At 40.0% G+C, this 12,040-nt stretch overlaps 1 protein-coding gene across 1 annotated transcript in view; it reads left to right on the top strand.

Moving 5' to 3' along the window:
* The window catches only part of MOSMO (modulator of smoothened), a 31,202-nt gene that overhangs the window by 7,631 nt on the left and 11,531 nt on the right, over positions 1–12,040 (top strand). The window lies entirely within an intron of this gene.

Raw genomic sequence — 12,040 nt, forward strand, 5'->3', positions numbered from 1 at the left:
TTTATTAGTAAGGGCTATATGCAGGGAAAAAGTTCTTTGATAATTTTGCAGCAATCCCCTTATGTATGCTCCAGCTGCTTTGCTCAATTTCACTTTTCTTCCCCAAGCCTCTGACTGATGGAGATATACACAGATCTGAAAAACTGGAGATATGGCCAAGAAGAGGATCTGTGCAGGGTACGTGTCTGTTTTAAAGAGAAGGGAAACAAACCAGGCTGGCAAAGCACTGGCCTGATTCTGTAGGGATCTATATGGAATCAATGGTCACAGGTTATATCCCTTCTCAGTGTGAAAATTCTGGGCTATTCCTCTGATATAATTTTGTTTCCTGTCTGATGTATTGTCTTGTATACATATTTTAAATTTTGTAAGTAGAGTTGATGACAAGAGTTTGGTCTCTTGGGTACCCTAGGAAATGTCTGATTGTGATGGTTTGTGTGTGGGATGGGCTAATCCAGTAGGAAATACTTGCTGCTAAGAGCTGAGGTTCAAAATTCACAGAGTGTGTGTAGAGCCTGGTTCCTGTCTTTGGGTAAAACATACTCAGTCTGTTCCATCTGGGTCCTTGGCCTGATCTAAAATGCTCCCTTGTGAGGACAGCAAAAGCCTCCCAGTGATTCACTGCAGTGTTCAAAGCCAGCACAGCCCAGTGCAATAGGCAACAGTTGGCTGCTACCCAAAAACCTCATGGGAGCTGCAGCTCTCTGCCATAAATTACAAAGCACTTTGGGATCATTAAGGATGACAGTCTCTCCAGGTGTAGTGATTAATGCCCCACTTGGATGTTTAAATACTTGTCCAGTTGAAGACAGTTCACATTTGGCCTTGAACTTACTTGGTGGTGAGCAATTCTCTGTGCCATTGTCTGCACACTGCATTAAAAGGGCTGGGCTGTCTCTGAGCTTGGTGCATCCAAGAATTTAATAATCAAATGACACTGTTCATAGACAGTAAAGTCAGGTAGGTTATTTCTGTAGTGCTCATCATGGAGCCAGCTTCCCAGTTAGTTTTCTTGCAGTTCTTATTCCTGGGCTTTCCTTTCACTCAGGTTGATCTGAAGTGGTTTCCACTTCTCTTGCTTTGACTGCTTTCTGCTATTGGCAGCAAAATAATTTAGTTGTATTTTAAGGGATCAGAACAGGACATATGATCATTCAGTGTACCTCTGAGCTTTGCTGTGAATATTTCAGAAGAGCTGCTTTGAACCTAGATTCTTCATACTTTTCTCAAATTGATGGCCTATATACTAAGGTCTGCAATAAAATCTTTGTATACACAGAAATGAGAGGGATCCTGACTTTGTTGATAAGCAGGGCAAATATACAAGTAAGGGGGAATGGTTTTGTCTGTGACTTCATCAGTGTGAGTTTAATGTATCAAACATTAACAACCTCTAGTTGTAATGTCTTTATACCAAAGTAAAGTGAAGAAAGCTCATAAAGGGTTGTCATGGGCTTCACGCTTCCAAAAGAATGACTTCTCTATAGTGGGTGACTTGTTTGACTTGAAAATTTGCTTTGATATATTTGATCTTCTCTATACAAAAGAGAAATACTCTACGTTGAGCATTAAGAGAATTTTTTCTCAATCATCGACAGTAATCCAGCAGTATTCCCACGGTCAGTGGAAGTGTCAGCTCCAGAACTGCAACAGTGGAAGAATCTGATTTCCTTTCTTGTAGAAGAGAAAAGGCACTGCTGCTTCCTCTGTGCCTGTTGATGTGAGGAGCATTGTAGGCGTTTCATGCTGTGGGGGAAGAGAAGTCACAAGGGTGAAGAAAGAACTTTTTTCTTTTCCTTAGGTTGAATTGCATTCTGAAATGAATTGTGCACCTAAATTCGTGCGTTAATGATGTGCTCTCCATCGTAGAAACTCGTGGGAAGAAGCATGTTTCACTTTGTTTTTTAAACCCACACTTAATTCAATTTAAAAACTATGCAACAAGATTGTACAGGAAACTTGAAGAGATTGAAAGGCTTGGAATTTTTAATGTGGTCCCATAAATTCTTTCAGTGGAATATTGCTGGGTCACTCACCAATTTCAAGAAGCATGCTGAAGCTTAATACATGAAAAATGGTAAAATAAAGAGAGTAAAGGCCAGAAGTAGCAGTTGCTGTTTCACAAACAGAAGTCTGTTGACTTATGCTCAATGTAATCTGAAGTAAATGTTCCCTGTAAGTAGATGTTCAGTAAGACGAAGTTGGTGATAAGAACAGAGGATCTCTTGGTTGTTTATATAAAATCTAAAATTAGAGTGAATCTGTTTCAAAACGTCAATATAACAACTGTATAAACATCTGTTAACAGATACATTCTTTGGAGCACTATATAACATTTGGTTGCTTTTCAAGAACAGTCCTACTCCTTGTTTCAATAAAATGGTATTTTACTTCAGTGAAGTGCAAATTTAACTGTTCAGGAATGGTCTGTCTTCTCCTATACTAGTAAAAAAAAATGTAAGAGAACTCTCCAGACTCTAACAGTCTATTTTTGTAGATGCCAATTTGTGATAAGGGAGAAAGTGTTATCACCACACAGACAGCACCTGTTAATTGCCTAAATAATTCAGGCTTAAATTATGCAGGCTTCTAAAACAAGGACTTGCCCTAGCAAAAGCAATAAGAAAATACGTACTTCAGGATAAATCCTGATTATGCTTCCTGCATTCCTATTGTTCTTTGTTTTTAATATTTTCTTTGTGATGTGAACAGCTAGTAAATGCCTACATTTGAGAATTATTACTGCAGAATAAGGTTGGAGTTTGGTTTGGTTTGTTTTCCAGTTTGCCTTTTGTATTTGTGGGGGCTTAAAATGTTAATTAGCCAGGAAGCTGTGTGCCAGCAGTCCTGAAGGACAGCTTGGATGTAGTTAAGCTATATCTCAGTCTGTCTTTCAGCACATGAAGTGTTACTTGTACACAATAAAATCTTGGCCCTGTACCTAATCCCTGTTTAAGTGCAGTTTAACCTGTATTCCCAGTTGTTACAAGCATGTCATACACAGATTTGGCAACAGTTAGAAAGCGCCTTTAGGAATAAAAACTGAGGTTAAGTTTTATTTTACTGGAAGTACTGTTCTAGTTGCAATGAAATACATTCTTTGGGTAAATAGGTGCTGTTCTTCAGTTGATAAAAGTGCCTTATGAAAAAAGCAAGTCTAGTAGACAAAGACAGGATCTTGTATACCCCAGTGAGTACAATGTTGGTAACCTGTGTGTCCGAGGAAGGACTTGCAAGACCAGAAATGTGCTTAATCTTTCCAGTTTTTCTGGTGGTTTTAATGAAGGATTACTTCTACCTGCAAACCTCCCTTCTCATGTCCTCGTTGCTATAAATACAATCCTGCCATGTGCTGTAAAGAAACTGCCACAATTGTTAGTACATTTGGTTTGGGGTTTGAATGTTCTGTTCTTTATTTAGCATAGTCTGTTGTACTTTCAGGTAATCTGGGCCTAAAATATTCTCTCAGTAGTGGACCAAGAGAAGGCTGTGCTCAGGTGTAGGCGAACACTGAAGCACATAAGGTGTTTCTAACCATATAAATGCCAACATGCATTTCAGCACTTCTCTTTTCACCTTCACCACTGGGTGATTCATGAGGCCATGGAGGAGCCAGATCAGTGGGTGTCCTTGGAGCATGTCTGATGCAAGCTGAGATCAGTGCAAAGCACAACAGTTATGTCTGACAGAGGAAGATGATCCTTACTCGTCATGAATTTAATTTGTTAAAATGCAAAAGCAGTCTTGAAGTCAGAGCCAGGACCTGAATCCTCCCCCTACCTTGATTGCTTTTGTCATTATGTTAGAGAAGTTGCTTTAGGCTGTAACCAGGAAGGTTGAGAGTTATTTTCTCTCCATGAATAAAAAAGAGGGACAGCAATAGGGTACTTTATTTGGTGTGGTTTGGGAACTTTGGTGTATCTGTCCTGATCTGCTTGAACATATCCAATAAGTTTATAACTCAACTAACTTGGGGAAATTATGCTTTTGGATATGCAGGAGTTAAAATGGAGGGCTCTGAAGTCCAGTTGTTGGCAGCCTGTGAACAGACCATCTTATAAAACACCTGTGTGGAAGGTGATCCGCTGCACTGTGAGATCCAGAATTCCTGTGTTGTTCTGGTTGTGTTTTGTTGTATCCCATGGCAAACCCTGGTGCTGCCACTGCTGTGCCAGCCCGGCCACCTCATGTCACTGCCTGCTGTTGGTGCTGCAGCCCCAGAGAGCTGCACATCACCCCTGCAGCTGCAGGTGCTGAGCAGAACACTTCTGAGAAGGCTGGGGCAGGGTTTATGGTATACTGGATAAAGAGGTATCATTTTACAGCTCTGTCTCAAGCCAAACATAACTAACTGTTAAAAAGAACACAAACTCATCAGATGTTAAATGGCAGAACAGCTGTGGGTGTCATAGCTTGTGGCTTTCAGCTGAACATATGGCATAAAATGGTATGGCTGACTCAAAAAAATCACTTTTAAATATTGACACTGCCTTTGATCTTTCTTTTTTTAGTTAGTGAATTTTGTCAATTTTGAGTAGCTCTACTTTGGTTGGAGGAAAAATGGAAATAACTAGATTCTTTGTTTGTGTTTTATACTAAATAAAACATTGCTTTCTTATTTTAGGAAAGTTCTCTCTTTTTTCCCAGGCCCTTGCAACTTCTGAAACTGTAAAGATTTTAGTCACTGACAAAACTGTTCCATTGTGAAAATGCTTATAATGTTAGAAAATAAACAACCAGAAGGATGCAGCTTATTAGAGGTCCTTTTAACCAGCATTTAATTAATGCTGTCTTCTGAAGCAGGAATGAATACCTTCTTCTGAAGGAAAGAATACCTTCAGCACAGGCAGATTTCTTGGCAATGATATGTGAGAACACACAGCCTTTGTTGTGTCAGGAGAGTTGTTCTGCATTAGTGCCCGAGGGTAGCTCTTAGAGTCTGGTGATCCATCACCAAAAAAAAATCTAAAAAAGAGAGGGGTTGCAAAATTAAAAAAACATTAAGTAGACTCAGTGCACAAGCAGCAGGGCATTGAAAGTTACTAGAATTCAGAAATAAACTCACTTTTTATTAGTCCAAATGTCTGCAATTTAGGCATCTCTTAGAACTAATGTATCATAATGATTGTCATCTGTAGTAATAAACTTTTCTAATATGTGTAAGTCTTTCTCAATAGATGGCCCCTGATTTTTTTTCCTTGGGAAAGGAAGAGGGAGGGTGAAGACTGTGGGTTTTGTGGAGGGAGGATTTGGTTTGCATTAGGCATGATACAAACACAGAATTGAAAATTTGTGAGACAACTTGGCACCAGATGTTCTTCAGCAGCAAGGCAGGCTTTTCTGCTAATATACCACAACTCCTTGGACACTGGCTTTAGACTTTAAAATTTGGAATTCTTCTCTTTAGAAGTCAGTAAGATTTCTAAGGAGTACCAAAAAATGCTACCTAATAAGTTCAGTTATCTGGAAATTAGATTATTAAATATAGATAAATTGGTAGGTTCCTCATGGCTAACATAAGCTGTGTTTGAAGCCAGGGATATTACCTCACCTGTATGAATATTTTTAAGAATATTTTGTTCCTGAAGCAAGTAAACATCCTTTAGAGCAAAAAGGATGATCCATTTCAAAGTTGCTTTGGAAGGAAGAGAGCATCAAATTTGAGAGAAGGGGATAAATGGAGTAGAAGAGAAATAAGAGGTTGTATAACATAATTTTACAGCAAGGACTCTTACAACAAGGACTCTTACAACAAGGTTCTTAAAAGAGGCCCTCTAGATGTAACAGGAACTTCACAAGTAAGTCTAGGTCGTTATTAAAAACTGACTTTTAATATAGTATAAATATTTTTTTAGCTGTTTGCTTCATACCAATAGAAATTCAGTGGGTGTATGAATTGATCTTGCATCTAGCCTTCTTCAAGGTGAGAAACTCCAAAGCTATTTTCCCAGGGTTATGATACCTATTAGAGGATTTGAGAGACAAATTGGAATGAAGGCCAAAAGCATAAGATTTGGCATACAAAAGGTGGGAAAGATAATTTATAGTCTGTTTGTTTTGAACTATTCTGTTATGTGCCTTTGCAGCTCATCCTTCTTTTCAGCCTTCCTGCAGATCATCCTTTAACATTCATAAATCTCATTTTAGTGGGTCTTGGTTTCCTGTTAATCTATTACCTGAACAAAGCACTGAACATCCGCAGTGAGAGAATCAATCTGTTCTGCTGCATCCTGAGCACTGTACTTGCATGGTAACCTCAGAGTTATTTTAGCAGCACAAGTGCTAAAGAGCAGCTACTCAACCTCCATTCCTCACCAAAGAAGTAATTATGTTTGTAAGAATGTACCAGACCTTGTATTCTCATACTTTATTAGAGACTGGCAGTTGATCTTATCTTATATTTTGATTCTTTTATATACCCTTTATACCTACCCAGGTATTACTCAGTTGCTGTGTTGTCTTACATTGACTGAAACACAAATGTGGAAGACAAGGTGTTCAACTTGCATATAGTTACTTAGTTGCAGTTAATTATGTGTATATGCTGTTTTTAAAAATGCTCTGATATGATGTATTTGAGGCTGTAAACTTTTAAAAATTGATTTTGTGGGTCAAGGTTGAAAATTGAGATGAGGACCATAATTTACAAGGCTGTAACTGAACAGCTGTAGATACAGAGCAGTTCTGTGAGCTGTGCCTGTGGCCCTCATTCCGTGGGACCTGACTTGCAGAGACCCCATGATTCTGTTTGTCTCTTACAACATGGGCCCTGCTGTACAGGATCTGGTGTCTTCCCCAGCATTGTTAATTCTCTTTTCCTCCTTGGTTTTGCAAACCAGCAGGATGCTGTTATCTCTTTCCTCTTCACACCAGAGGTGGTGCCTATCCCACAGAGGCAGAACTTTTCCCCTAACCCCTGCATTGCTTATTCTGAGCATGGCTAATCTCATAAGAGCTACAGGGCCTGATTTCTAATGCAGTTTTGCACTGGAAAAGTAGAATTAACTGTATGGAGTACCTCCAAGACTGTGGTAGGGAAGGATCAGTACTGTCAGTTCCCTGGATTTTGGGAAAGGCAGAAGGGAGAGCCCTCTGTTTCCAAGAAACTACTACCTAGACTATAGAATTCATAGAAATTTTTCCCAAAACAAAATACATATAAATAAACCTAAAGAAGTCATTCTCTCTTCCCCCTTTGTACAGCAACATCCCTTCAAGCGCCTGTTGCAGGAAAATAAATTCCATATGTAAGAATGGGAAACATCCCACTTCAACTGCCAAATTCCTTTGATGACTTTGAAAATTTTCTTCTTGGAAGTCCCTCCTCCTTGTTTCCTATAGGGGTAGGTGCATTGGAACTGTTCTTTCCATGCTGTGTTGTTTGTTCCTCTCAGAAATTCCTCAGCTGTGCTTCACTCACATTGAAATCAGTCTTCTGTCAGAGAGCTTGGTTGCAGGCAGGGAGCAGCAAACATGTTAAAGGCAAGCTGGCCAATGCTAAATTGATGGTTATCCTCAACACTGGTACCTAGAATTAGTCTGCCATAACCAAATCACTGTGTTTTCTTTAGACCTTTCAAGTTTCCACTTGGATGGGCAACAAGCTACAACTCTGCTTATTGCTGGAGCCTGTTCCTCTTAGATGGACCTGCACCTTTTGCCATTCAAGTTTATCAGCTGAATTGAGCTTAGAAATTTTCCAAAACCAAGCTGTCCTTGTCTGTGGCCCAGTGAGAGTTACTGGGAATGGCTTAACTGAGGTGTCCTTAACTTCACATATGTCATTCCCTGGCATGTGACTGTTACCTAACCAGCAGCAATGAATGTTTTAGTGTGCCCAAATAACACAGCTCCATGTACTGTGCTCATTACTAAAACATAAAACTTTGCAGTGTCCTTGCCACACTGGCAGTGCTCAAGATTTATGTCACCAGCACCTCATTAAGGAGCCTCTAACCTGTGCTCTTCACTTAGCAAAGATGGTTTAACAAGTCCACAGTACACTAAAGTCTCTCCTTTGGCTAGGAACTGTCTGCCAGTCACAACTGGCGTTTCCAGCAGCACCACCCCATCTCATCAGGACAGTGAGGGAGGGAGAGCAGGTGGCTCTCCAGGGGCAGTTCCAGTTTTAACCCCCTCACAAGGCATATTGGCCTTTTAGTTATGGATCTCGGTGGAACTCGGTGATTGGCCATAATACTTATTAAATGTTAGCATAGAGCATTTTGCTAAGGATGTGGTTGATGTATGGGAAGTAGAAGTAAGGAAGTGTTGTCAAGGAATATAAGGGGTTGCAGATGCGTTTAAACCCAAGGAATAGCATTTTGTATAAAATGATGGTAAAGACTCAACTAATTTTTAAGTTGGGACAGTAGGGGAGTGCAGAGGAGGAGCTCCAGGCTGAGCTAGAGCAGTTCTGAGGGTTTGTGCCTTGGAGGTTCATGTAGTCAGCATAGCTGCTCAGCTCTGGGACCTCCTAACATTTGAGCCCCACCTTATTCACTGCATCTTGCCTTTACCATATTAGTTATTTGTTGTGCTGTGGTGAGCTCCTCCTGGCAGTGGCACCTCTCCTGTGTCCATCTGGCACACCTGGTCCCGTGTGCCTGGCACTCAGATGAACACTGAACATCTCAGTGGCCATTATTATGCTGCTGCTTTCCAGCCGTGCTCTCGCTGTGCCACTTTTAATAATTCAGAAGTGATGTAGAGGAGGGGGAGTTAAAGGGCTGCAGCAATCTTTGTTTCTCTCTGTAGAGTGTGATTCCTCCGTGGTGGCTCTGTAGTTACCAGGGAAACAAGAGAGGGATGGCAGAGCACCGCGGGGCTGGAGTGGGACTTGGGGGTCGGCTCCCTGGCAGCTGCACATCTGCACCAGGGGGGAGAATCAGGGCTTGCCTTTCCTTGGTTTGGTGCCCTTCCCCCTCTTTTCCTCAATGGTTTTGTGAAATTTAATTGTTAAATAGGTGATTCTAGTAAAAATATGCAGTGTTGAAAAATGAGCATTACTGGTGGTTTTGAGGAGTTGGATAATCACAAAATCTTTCTCTGAAATTAACTGGAGCCCTGGTTATACACAGACTGTCATTACTGAGAGGTTTTTTAATGTGTTAGAAATGCTTTGGCACTTCAGGGAATAGATTTACTGGAAAAGAGTAAGGACCACTTCAGTAACATTTACTCAGTGCAGCATTCTCTGATTTGATAAAGGTCGAATTTCATTTTTAGTAATTAGCCTATCTATCCCAATCACCCCCTGCTGTAGCTGTACTGACCTGAATAATGGCAGTCCCAGAAGCTCTGGGGAGAGAGGCAGGGGAGCAGCCCCTGCACCTCGGGGTTCTCTGTGGCTCCCGAGGGCTGAGCCAGGCTGTGGGAGGTGGGGGGGGCAGCTGTGTTTACTGCACTGCAAATGTTTAGGGCTGGATCCATCTTTCTGCTGCCTAATCCACTGGCATTAGCTGTGCTGTTTGTTCCATACCTGTGTTAGGTGCTTAGATTTTCAGCAATTATGCTGAAGTAGTTCTGAGGGGTGACTTAAAAACCTTTTAGTTATGGATCTCGGTGGAACTTGGTGATTGATTTGAGATGGGCTGTTGAGCTGTTCTCTGACTACAGGCAGAAGGACTCTGTGCAATTTTATATCTCTGTCCCTCTTTTCAATGATAGACTACATAAGGGGAAACAAGATTTTCTGTAACAACTTTGTTTGCAGCTCCCTGGCAACTGTTTGCTTGATTGCTTCAGAATGGAACCAACAGAATAAAATACCATATAAACATGCTCTTCTTTTGAATTTCATGGCAAATGAATACTGTTTTTCCACACCAGAGACTTCTTTTGAAGTCTGAATTCAACAGATTGTCACTATGGGATGAGCCCTGAGGTTTCATTTCTTGTTCCCAGTTTATGCACACAAGTGAGGTATTCCTATGTAGTCAACTTGAACTTTAACTGAATTTATGAACACATAATGAGGTTGATTTTCCAGTTATCTTTGTGAAACCTTTGGAAATGGTTCACAGACCTCTTGCCCTCCATTTGGCTCCCTAGAGGCTGCAAACTCAAGGTTCAAAACCTTAAATATGGAGTATATTGACTTCAGATTTGTAATCCATAAAGCAGAGTTAAGAAGAAATACTGTGTATGTGCTAGAAAGAGCTTAACCATAAAGCTCAGTATATTTCCTCCAAAATGTCAGATACTGAAATTTAATTGCTGACATTTTAAAACTCTGATTTAAAAAACAAAACAAAAAACAAACAAACAAAAAAAAACCAAAAACACCAAAAAAAAGCACAAAAAAAAATCCCTGAATGGTTTCTTGCAGTTATCCTTGTGTATTAAGAAGGAATGCTACTGTGGTGCTCACAATTCAGAGATTTTTTTTTTCCTGTTTTCTTCATTTTCATTTCTGTTTTTTTTTGTTTGGGTGGTTATTGGGGTTTTTTTAATCACCTTTTAGAGCAGTAGATGCTGATAGTAAGAGAAATTGCATTAAAAATAATAGTTCAAGATGGAGTTCTCTTCTGTTTCCTCTAGATATGGCACTTGTGGGCTTAGCTTTGGTTCTCTCTGAATCTGACATGTTAAGTGTGCTCTTGTTAGTTGAAAAATATCTTCAATATAAATACTGCAAATTGTATGTGCAAAATGAAATGGTTGTCTCTTGCTTATACATGCTCATCTACAGCAGCTGTTTTTCAGTTTCAGTTAAGAAATAAAATGGAACCATGTTCAGCAGAGTGACTCTTATCATTGCTGCTTTTCCCAAAGTTAAAAATGCACTAAATTATTGCCACTGAAGTCAGGAGAGGTCTTTGAATTCAGAGACATCTATTGAGTGTATGATGTCATTTTTATGAAGTCATTCTTTGATTAGAATTGCAGTTTAGAAAAAACTGACTTCTGCTGTAAGGATAGCAAAATTGTTGTTAAATCCTGGTCTTGCACAGTGATTGGGATTAATTTCCTGTTCTATGATGCTGCAGTGAATGGCCTCTTTATCCCCAAACTACAGGAAACTGCTCAGTGTTTTGTGTGAGCTTCTGCAGTGTGTGTGTTCCAGGGAGCTTGACATTTAAGGACACATCTCCCCTCTGTCCCAGCAGCTGATGGGCAATGAAAACATTGCAAGCTATGGAGGAGAAGCAGTTCATGTAAAACTGCACTGTGCAGGCGTGGAGCTGGGCAGGATTATTGCTCGTGTAACCCTGGCTCAGGTTTGTGATCTTGGTGCACAGCAATGCTGTGATTGCTGTGAATCTGGAGTACAAAATGCCAGCTTTATCGGTTTTGTAGTTGTTCAGTTTTTGGCTGAAAATTCATCCCTGACTCTTTCATTCAATGGATGTGTAATTAAAAGGATATATTTGAATAAGACTGAAATTTTGTAGTCTGAACAAATGCAGTAACAATACTTCAACAGAACAGGTTCAGTAATGGTTTCACTTTTGGTTCTTCTCATCCCTTGGGATATGAAGGGATACATTTAATAAGACTCTAAACATCTAATAAAACATTATCTGCTGCCTGCTAACCCAGCAGTTCTAAGCTCAGAGGCTGATGCTGCTGGTACTCATTGCTCAGGTGTGAGCAGAGAGGATCTGTAGAAATTGGCTCCAGGGTGCCAGGAGGTGCATGCTAGGACTGGTTAATCTTTTGACTATTGGCTTTCTCCTTTGTTTCACACGTTTTCCTTTCCCCAAAAAGAGGCTAGAAAGTATTATAGATGTTTCTCCCTCCAAAGGACATGGTAAACCTAAGCTTCCCATTCTTACAGTAATTGTGTCTAAGTTGTCCTCTTTTTATTTGAAACAGGTCAACTGAAACAATATTTACTTGAAGTAATTTGTGGAGAAAGAAGTTGACTCTAATGCTGTCCACTTTTAGGTTTTGCTTCTAAAGTAGATAAAGGAAAATTGTGATTATTTAGGACAACAGTTCAGAAAAAAAAAAGACAAAATTGAGAAATCTAGAACTTAATGTTTGAGACACTGGAAGAAATGGATCTTAATCTTCCATGTTAAATTTGGGTTAG

Source organism: Zonotrichia leucophrys, chromosome 14 (assembly GCF_028769735.1).
Source record: "Zonotrichia leucophrys gambelii isolate GWCS_2022_RI chromosome 14, RI_Zleu_2.0, whole genome shotgun sequence".
Lineage (NCBI taxonomy): Eukaryota > Metazoa > Chordata > Aves > Passeriformes > Passerellidae > Zonotrichia > Zonotrichia leucophrys.